This window comes from Calliphora vicina, chromosome 1 (genome assembly GCF_958450345.1).
Source record: "Calliphora vicina chromosome 1, idCalVici1.1, whole genome shotgun sequence".
Lineage (NCBI taxonomy): Eukaryota > Metazoa > Arthropoda > Insecta > Diptera > Calliphoridae > Calliphora > Calliphora vicina.
The window spans coordinates 82,693,344-82,704,095 of record NC_088780.1 but is presented as its reverse complement, the minus strand read 5'-3'; the positions used below and the strand labels follow the sequence as shown (position 1 = coordinate 82,704,095).

At 29.0% G+C, this 10,752-nt stretch overlaps 1 protein-coding gene across 2 annotated transcripts in view; it reads right to left on the bottom strand.

Annotated features, from left to right (window-relative positions):
* Nucleotides 1–10,377, bottom strand: part of Dad (Daughters against dpp) — a 68,401-nt gene extending 58,024 nt beyond the window's left edge. The window contains exons 1-2 of one of the 2 annotated variants that reach the window (XM_065515023.1): nucleotides 10,158–10,377; nucleotides 7,384–7,858 (exon numbers count right to left, since the gene is read on the bottom strand). The gene's annotated coding sequence lies outside the window, so the exon portion shown is untranslated. The remainder of the gene's footprint in view (nucleotides 1–7,383; nucleotides 7,859–10,157) is intronic. The other variant, XM_065515025.1, reaches the window with a different exon arrangement.
* Nucleotides 10,378–10,752: the final 375 nt, after the last annotated feature.

Sequence of the window (10,752 nt, the reverse complement as noted above, 5' to 3'; positions counted from 1 at the left end):
TACGATATACCCTTATTTCGCTCAATATTTTGGACAACAATATTTCGAAAGAACTTTTTATTATTTTAAAATATAGTACCCTCTGAATGGAACATAAAGACCAAATTATTTTTCAGATACTCTTATTTTTGCAAAATCTATTCCACTGTATAGGCGTACAAATGTCACGTACGATGATATGGAATTGCCCATATGTACATATGTCAAAAAAAACACTTCATAAAATTGATGTTTATAAATAAGTGATCACTAAAATAAAAAAGTGAGACTCAATATATTTATAATATAAGGTTTCATTAGAGTTGAATGTCTGATCATCTCTGACATATAATTTTTAAAGAAAATTTCATTAAAATGTAGTCCGCGATTATACAGTATGCGATCCATTTGGAAAGTAAAAATTCATGAAATTAAAGTTTGGCGGTTTCAATTGATTAGGTCAATGTCAATATATTTTGATTAAATTTTGTCAAAACAGAAAAAAGCTCCATTAGAATTTTGCAATTTTATTTTAGTAATTGTTTTCCAAAAATTGATTTAAAATCTAGAAATTTTAATTCACCGAATTCAAAATCTAAATATTCATTTTCATGTTCACCAACAAAATGAGAAAATTCTTTAACTATTTCATAAAATAGTTCCATATTTCTCAATTTCGAGAAGGAAATCGTCAAATCGATACTTTGGTATTTATGAAACCAAAAATCGTCAAAATGACGATATATCGTCAAATCTGGCAGCTATGATTATGGGTTTTGAACATTCATGCATGTATATTGTACATACATATGTATGTATTTATTTATTTTGTTAACAAATCAACCAACTGAAGAAATAGTTACGAGTGAGTACCGTCCTTTCCTTAAATGGCAACTACCATTTGTGATTGAATATACATAGATTTTTTTTTGGTAGCTAGCATTGTGGCATGTAGTATGTATGTCGATCGGTCGGTTGGTCGGTCGGTTGGTCGGTCTTCTGTTTGCCTGTCTTTCACTTTATTTGTTTTATACTTTAGAATAGTTGGTAACATTTACAATATTCATTCTCATAAGATAGTAATTTATTGAAAAATCTAATTATTTTGAAATTTGTGTTCCTTATCACACCTTGTTTGTGGCACCAACCATCAAGCTAAAAATGTCGTTAGAGTAGACTAAACACGACCACATTAGCGGCGTCTAACAGGCACTGGAAACAAAGTTTCCTTTATTCATAGGTACATACTTCCATATTTTTTGTGTTTGCGTGCTGTTGTTAGTCAGGCTAAATATGAAAAAAAAAAAATATTAAATACAAACACATAAATACAATCATTCTACTCGTCTGTCTGTCTAGTCAACTGTTAGGTGAGTTAGTCAGTGAGTTTTCTAGCCAGCCAGCCAGTCAACCAGTTATTTAGTTACTATTAAATGTTACTCCCTGTTAAGTGAACGAAGTAGCAACAAATTATTAAATTAGTTGAAGGTAGCAGCAGCTTAAACAACTGGCGCCAGTGGGCGCCACTGACGTAATAAAAAAATAATAGTAACGACGACAGCGGCGTCATGCATGGCGCCAGAAGCAGACAGAAATATACTCACAAATACATTCATAGGTATGTACATATTGAACACGAACATCAACTAAATATTTAGCAAACACACAGATACAAGAGACAAAACCAATACCATTAAGACAGACAATCAGACATTGATAATGACACACAGATACAATACGCACGTCCATGTCTGAAAGTTGTACTTATAAATATGCACTAATACCAACCAACCAACCAATATATGTACTAGTGCATAAATTCATTATTTTTCTTTGAAAAAAGTCGAATATTATTCTCCTGATCTCTTTTTGTATTTTTCTCATTAAGTCTCTCTCGATCTCTTGTTTTGTTTTGATTTGTTTGTATTTGTCTTTCTTTCGTTTAGCTGAATCTCCCATGATTGAAAATTTACTTGAATCTTTTTCGCTCACTAAGTACTCTGCATAAACGGGTCTAATTAGATTGTGTTCTTTTATTACTATTATTTTTTATGATCGTCCTAGAATTGTAATAAGCTGGTTCGGATTTATGTAAATACTACATCAGGGATGTCAAAGTTGGTACTCTTTTTGGTACAATTCGATTCGGAAAAGTACAATGGTACACCCACCAATGACTCATTTGGTACAATTTGACAATTATACTTTAACTTTGAAAAAATATTAAGGGCCATTATTACAACTTGCCTTTATAGTAAAAGGTAACTTTAAGCAATAGAAAAAGGTACCCTTAAAGTTAACTTTAACTATAAAGGCAAGTTGTAATAATCGCCCTAAGATTCACAAATTTTAAAAATATCATTTAACGTCCTTAATAAAATTTTACAAAAATATGTATTAATAAATTATAATGTTATATTAAGCAATTGTATATCAAATAAGAAACAAACGTTTTTCCAATTTAAAGATATTTATATCTTATTACTTCTATTCATTGGGTGATACATTCGGCTACCTCAAACGGACATTAGGGCGGCTCTCATTTATCCATTGCTGATATTTGCGACTTTGATTTTTGCAACTGAATTCGAATTAGACGCCGTAGTTTAAAACAATTATTTTTAATTTTGGGATACTTTGCTGGAATAGCAAACTTTCGTTTAAGATAAAAAAAATTATCAGTACACTGAAAGAAAAAATTGCTGAATTATGTGAAAATGGAAAAATCACAACTTTATATTTCAAATGACACTAAAATTACTAAATGCTTGATGTATGATAGTAATGTGAATAGATCATATCATTCATCATTAACTCGTCTGTCCCGTTAAGTATCCCGTTCTAGTATTCATCTCTGATCTCTGATCAGATCTCTGTTCCTACCAACCTAATGTATCACCGTAATGTCAGAAAATTAAAGCTCGCAAGAAATCATTAAACTTTTGCTAACCTAGGAGAAAAACATTGGTCTTCTCGAGACAAAAACATTGATATATCATACATTAAGATTCGACTGAAAATGATAAAGATATAACGAAAAATTTAAAAAGGCGACCCCTACTTTCGCCAAAAAAAATCAATTTTTTTTTTCGTAAATGCCTTGCAGAAATACTTTATGTTATGGGTGTACGGGGATTATTTTTCTGCGGTACGGTCTACTGTACCTATGTAGGGGATTTCATGTGAAGTGAACAAATTTTTGAAACCGATCTCTTCCGATCAAATTTACACTAAGGTTAGTCCTATTGGATAGTAGTTTATAACAGTAGTTTCAACAGGATCGGTCAAGAACTTTTTGAGTTAGAGGGGGTAAAAATTTGACATTTTGGCCAAACATGTGTTATTTCTCATAACTTATCCTTTTTAAATAAAAATATTTTGACTATTTTTTGCAATTTAAAAATGTCAAGATTAGACATTTTAAATATTTTATACTCATTCGAAATATGTATGTTTAAAGTCATATGAGGAGCCGCAGAACAAAAGGTACTTTTTCGCCCATTTCAAATTTTTGGGAAATTGAGTTTTATTTATTTCGCCCCCCTTAAAAAACTGCATGAACCTGGCAATGGTAACAAGTTTCATTCTTATCAATAGATACATCTAACTGCTATAATTCACCGCATTAAATGTTTAGGATGTTTGATATTAAACCATTTTAATATCGGAAAAAGAACCTTTTGTTAAAAAATCAAGAAAAAAAGTACGCTTTGTTAAAAACAAAATTAAAAAGTATGTATATTTTTTTAACGATAATATTTTAAATTAGTGTTTTTAATCCTGATCTAATATATTAACAAATTACACATTGAAATTAAATATTTTTTTTTTGTTTTATACTAGTGTTGTACGTTTTGTTAGGCACAAATAAAATAAACTAAAAATTAACAATCAATGATCGTTAAATAGAAAAGTAAATAGGATGATAATGAAAAGAGTCTAGGCCCTAGACTCTAATTTATATAAGACAGAAATAGAAAGTGGACTGTCGTAGGTATCGAATACCGTATTAACTTCATTATTAAAAACTTAAATGTGAAAACCACTTTTAATAAAAAATTTTAATTTAGAAAAAAGTGCCAAAATTGTATAAGACAATGGGCATCATATCTCGAAACTGGAATGATAAGTAATAAACTTGCATCTGTGGGACCATACAAAGTGGGTCGTTAATTAATAATTCCCTTTTTAACAAGATGTAATTGATTAAAATTGGTTGTACAATATTTATGTTATTACCGATTCCTATGAAAATTTTCAAAGTACCAATTTCTTTTTCCCATTGTACGAGTACTAAAGAATATTAAAAAATATTAAGGATTATTCAATGCTGACTTTGCAACACTTTGTAGAGCACGCAATTGTAAAAATATGAACAGATTTAAATTTTACTTTGTTATATTGCAAATAGGAAAATAAAAAAATCCTGTTTTAATTTACTTAAGTTTCAATTTAGAAATTAAAATTGACAAATAAACTCCAAAATCAGACGTTAAAACTAGTTTGGCAACATCTTAAACTGCCTGGTCGTGAAAAATAAAACAGTGATACAAAACTGTATGAAAAAAATATGAAACTTAGCAATTCAGTTTCGTTCAAAATTGACAAAAAAGGAGCTCAGTTATTTAAAATTTCTCTCAACCATTTTTATTATTATTGTATTTTTACACATTTGGTAAGAACTAGCTTCAAAAATTGCAATTAATACATTTTTACAATAAATCGATATAAATCAGTCATTTCGAAAAGAAGGACGACGAGTCACTTTTCAGGAAGAACAAAAATATGTTTAGAAGTTGATAGATAAAAAACGTAAGTAATTTAAAAATTTTTTTTTTTATAAAAATAGTTGTCGTATAGATATTTTTTTAATCCAAATTTTCAGACAATGTCGTTGTTTAATCATGAAGATATTATTGAAATACATTGTCAGCTATCATTGTTGGTGATATTCAATACCGTTTTATTTGAAAATGAAACCTGACGTTTATTCACTTTTTATTTGACTTTCCACGTAAATGATCAAGAAAAAAAAGAGTTACATTTAGCAAAATTAAAAAAATATTCATTTAAAAGAGGTACACACAGTTACTAAAATATACGTACGATTTACTTTTTGTGCCTTTTTTAAAAAATCTATATATTTAAAAATACAAGGCCTGACTCATTCATTCATTCACTCACTCATGAATGATGAAGCAGTGAATGAGTGAGTGAGTGAGTGAATGAATGAAAAGGCCCAAAAAGTCGATCGTACGTATAGTTTAGTAACTGTGTGTATATCCTATTAACTGGTTAACATAATTAACTTATCACATCTTATTTATGAATTATATGTAAAAAGCCAATAAGTGGAGGACTCGTGACGTTTTCGAACCGACTGAAATTTTCGATAGGTATAAAAAATTGTATCAAAAATTGTGATATTCGAAAAAAAAAAAATATTTGTGCTCTTTACAAAATGACGGGTTCAATTGTAGAAAAAGTGAATAATTAAATAAAAAACATCACATCGAAATTTTCAAGTTTCTTTAGAAATTATAATAAACATATTTATTGGAATTGATCTCCATTTAATTGTTACCTGCCCAGTAAACCCGACATATTTTGGGAAACATCAGAGAATAAACCAAAGTTTATTCTGGAGGGGGCTAACATAAACGCTCTTCATACAGAGTGATTAATTACAAAGGTCTAGTGTTAGGGGTACACTGTCTGGCTGTTAAAAGTGCCTTCACACGATCTCATTTTACGATACTCTTTTGAGCCAGGAGCTTATAAAAGTGTGTATTTAACAGCTTTAACATAACAAGAGAGCAACATATTATGTTTATATGAGATACAGATGGCTATCTTTATTTTTTGAAAATTTTCCTAAAAACATTCTACAAGTGGATTGTTATGAAAAATGCGATCGTTAGTAATAATGCAAACTTTTCAGGAAGAACAAAAATGTGTTTTTTTTAATAAATATGGCGCTAAAAGAAATAAGCATATGACGTTTTCTTTTCTGACACAAAATGTTGCCAACATATTTTTTTCCATCTATTAAAGGTTACTCATAGGACGCAATAGAGCACAAATCATTGCCATTTATGCAATTTTCTTTTATTTAGCTTCTAAATATTCTAAAACTATACTTTTTGCTTTCATTTTAACACATTCACACACAAACGAACTTCAAAAACAGCTCTTTAAAAAGTGCTGCTTTCTAACCCTTTCATAAAATTGAGGGTGAAATATTTAGCATATTTTCGAAACTAAACATTTTTTCAGAAAAGAATAGAATAAAAGGCCAATATAAACACAGAATCATTTTGAAAATTATTAGTTAAAATATATTTTTGTTTACCTCTTCACGGATACACTGGAATGTTGTTGGGGACCCGCGAATGCCCATATCGGAATATGAATATTCATACATAAATACAAATGTGGAGCCGCAGAACAAAAGGTACTTTTTCGCATTTTTTGACAAATTGTTTTTTTTGGTATTTTTATATTTTTTACTAAAGCTACGTATACACGGTTGTCATATTCTTACAATATTGTCAGAAAATGTTCAATAAATGGTTAACACCCATATGTTTCAACATAAGTTCTCATGGTTGTGTTAACCATTTTCTGAGCATGTTCCTGACAATGTGACAACCGTGTATACGTAGCTTAAGAAAATGGGTTCTAAAAAAATTGGTGCTTAACAAAACATACAACACTAGTATAAAATGAGAAAAATAATTGGTCAATTCACAAGGTCTCCTATCATGTCGTATTGTCATAATGTCCTAATATTTCACAATGGTTTAGAAATGTTATTATTGCCTTTCAAGCAAAAAATTTACTAAAATAATACTACTCTGTATGCTATGATTATTGTGTTATCAGCCAACCAGCAGAGACCTGCGCCTAACGCCTAAGAGTCGGTTAAGTCTAGCCGCCGAGTCGTAATATATTAGGACATTATGGCGATATGACATCATAGGAGACCTTGTGAATTGACCAAATATATTTAATTTCAATGTGTAATTTGTTTGTATAATAGATCAGCATTAAAAACATTCATTAAAAATATTATCGTTTAAACAAAACGCATAAAATACGTATTTTTTTACATTATTTTTTAACAAAATGTTATTTTTCCGATATAAAAGTGGTTTTATATCAAATATCCTTAACATTTTTTGTGGTGATTTATGGCAGTTAGATGTATCTAATGATCAGTAAGAAACTTGTTAGCATTTTCAGGTTCATGCTGTTTTTTAAAGGGGCGAAATAAATAAAACTCATTTTCCCAAACATTTTAAATGAGCAAAAAAGTACCTTTTGTTCTGCGGCTCCTCAAATATGCTACATACCTACTTATGTTCTATATAGAAATTCATGTAAAATGCTGTATTAACTTACATGATTTATTTATAATGCAGCTTTTTATTGATCGCCTGTGCTTGCTGTTGCTTATCCAAATTAATTGATTTAGTTTCAATTGAATTAAGGAAGTATTATAATTTTTGTTTTTTTGGTTGTTGTTGTTGTTGTTTTATTTAATTGATACGTTAGATTTCGCTTTGATTTATTTAATAATTTATAACTAATGATTATGATTATTAATTTGTTTTACTTAAATCAAAATAGAGGAATTATTTAAGACGTTCTTAGAGAACTGTTGATTATGTATGATGCTTTGTAATTATTTCTATTTATTTATTTATTGTAGTATAATTGATATGTTTGCGTTGCTATTGAAATTATATTCAAATTATTTTCAACGACGTTCAAAATTTGATTTATCTTGCTGTTGTTTTTTTGAAATTTTTCGTTATTTATTATTATTTTTTGTTTATTTTTTTGGTTTATGTTGTTTTATTTTATTTTGTATCTACTAAGTATTTAAAAATAGATCATTAGATTATTGCTTGTTTAGAATAGAATAGATTTTGTTTATAGAGGAGGTTTATGCGAAAAACAAATCATAAAATACGCGCACACCACACACACTGTTTGTTATTTATATTTATTTATTTATTCATTTATTTATTAATGTCTGTCTGTCGGTCTGTATGCTTTTGACATTTACTCATACTATCATAAAACACACACAATCGCACCCTACACATACACGAATATGAACACGAACACGTAGAAAAGGCAACAACATAAAAAACAACTGGGCAAAAAAAAAATAAAAAATAAAAGAAATAAAACAACAAATAATGGCAAATATGTAGGTATGATTTGGTTCTTTAGTTGTTATTTTTTTAGTCTAACCACGTTTTGAAATTGTTGTTTTTTTTCATTTCATTTCTTTTATTTGGTTTTATTTTCGTTTTGTAATTTCACAAATTTAATATTGAATTGTGGTTTATTGTTGCTGTCGAGTTTAAATTGAGTAGAGAAACGAACAACTATTTATTGCCAAGTAGTTAGGTATTTATAAATTCTTAAGTACAACAATATTCAGGCAACAAACAAATATTAAAATGTTACGTGTTTTGAATCTTTAAGAACATATCAATCACTCTGTTGTTGATTTTGTTGTTGTTCTTTTGGTACAATTTAATATTTCAACTCGCCAAATGTGTAATAGGCGAATTACACCGGTTTTATTTTATAAATCGTGTAATTATTGTTTCTCGCTCTAGCTCTCTCTCTCTTTCAGTATTTCTCTTTTAACACCCTCGTAGTTATATTCAATGTTAATTATAACTTGGTATTCGAAAGTATTGCACTTGGCCAAAATACATAAGTGGAAATAATAGAATGATAGAACCCAATTTAGTGCCACCTCTAATTTTCCATCATTATAAATATCTGAGTAAAATGGCAATTTGTTTATTTTCTTCTTCTTCTTCTTCTTTTAATTCCTTGACAAACAACCACACGATTGTTGTTTTGCTTAAATTCCGATGCGACTTGATTGATTGATTATTATTGTTTTTCTTTATATCTACATATGTACTGTTATTTTGTTGCTCTCTGATTACAGTAAAGATGATGTTTCTTGTTGTTGTTTTCTATAAGGAGAGAGTGAGTATCAATCGATTTGTATATTTCTCTGTTTTTGTTGTTATTTTTATTGTTACATGAAGTTTTTACTGTGGTCTTTTTTTGTTTTAGTTTTATAAAAATAAAAAAAATGTCACCAACCAACAAATAACGATGTGACAGCGGCTGAGTTGATTTAGGTTTTTTTTGTCTCAAATATTCGTAAGAGCGGAGCACACCGACTGAAGTGTTCGTGGGGGAAGAAGGATGGTGAGGGGCTTGTCGCGTTACGGCACCTAATACAAATGACGGCGATAAGAAGCGAACAAGTACAAATTCACAATCTCTCTTTATAAAAATTAATAGAGAGCCCCTCTAGTAAGCACAACCAGTCAAGTCAGGCAAACTTTTTGAATTCAGCATACACCGACTCGGACAGGCCACCATACAGCACTGCACTGCATAGCTCAGCACAATACAAATCCAATACAGTTGAGGAGCGAGGAGCACAATAAAGAGCGAAATTGTGTCCAATATGATGATTCTTTTTCTGCTCGGATTGTGTCCGTCGTTGTTTTTGTAGTTGAGTTTGAGAATTCCTACACACAAGTAAAGATACAAAAACATTCACATATACAGCCGATTACGTGCAGAATATACATATGTATGTATGTAGTATGTACATATGTATGTGTGTATCTATGTTAGTATGTACGTATGTATGTTGAAATGTGTGGATTTTTCTTTCAGTTCTATGTAAAATAAATCGTAATGGTTTTTGTCTATTTAAAATTGTTCTTCGAAATCAAAAAAAATATATTAACAAATCAGCCAGGAAATTACATATTTCACAAAAATTATCTTTTTTCTATTTTCGTTTTGCACTTCTTTTTTATGTAGGTACATATTAATTTTTTCAATAATCAATAATTTCAATAAAACTTTATTACATACATAGGTACTAGGTATATGCATACACATGGGCAATATTAAAACAATTAGTATTTCCAATTCATTTACTCGTTTCGATTCAAATTATATCAAATCAAATGATATGTACATATGTATGTATGTATTTTCAAATTTACTTCATTTATTTTCACTTATTCTTTTGAATTATAACAATTCAACATTTTTTTTTTTTTTTAAAAAAATTAAAAATAAAAGAAATATTAAATTTTCACGTTTTGTATTACATATTCTTCAGACTTTTTTGGTTGTTTTTCTTTCTGGTTGTTGTTGATAATATAATATTATATATATACAGACACACACACACACATACACGTTGATACCGTTTAGTTGTGTGTCAGCAGATTTTTTATAAAAATATAAAAAATAAATAAATTCTATGATATTTTTTTAAATTTTATTTTGCTTTATCACTTATACGCCAACGTGTTGTGCGGACTAGTTTTAAACACCAACTAAATTCAGTAAATGCAAATAAATTTGTTAATGGCTGTTTGTGTATCCTCTCGCACTCTCTTGTATCCGAAGCAGCTGTTGCTCTCTTATAATATTTACAATGAAAGTGTATCTGTGAGATACATTACAAATACAAGATACTTATACAAAATACATACCTATACACATTTAGTAAAAACATTTCTCTCTCTCGATTCAAACCAAGTTACCAGATGATCCTAGTTTTCGACTAATTTTATATAAAAATCGAAAAATTAAAAATACGTACAATTTTATTTAATAAGCATTTTTTTGTAGTTTTCAGAGTTAAATCGGATTAATCCATGCCGCATCAGCTTCGAGAAAAAATTAAAAAACTACAAC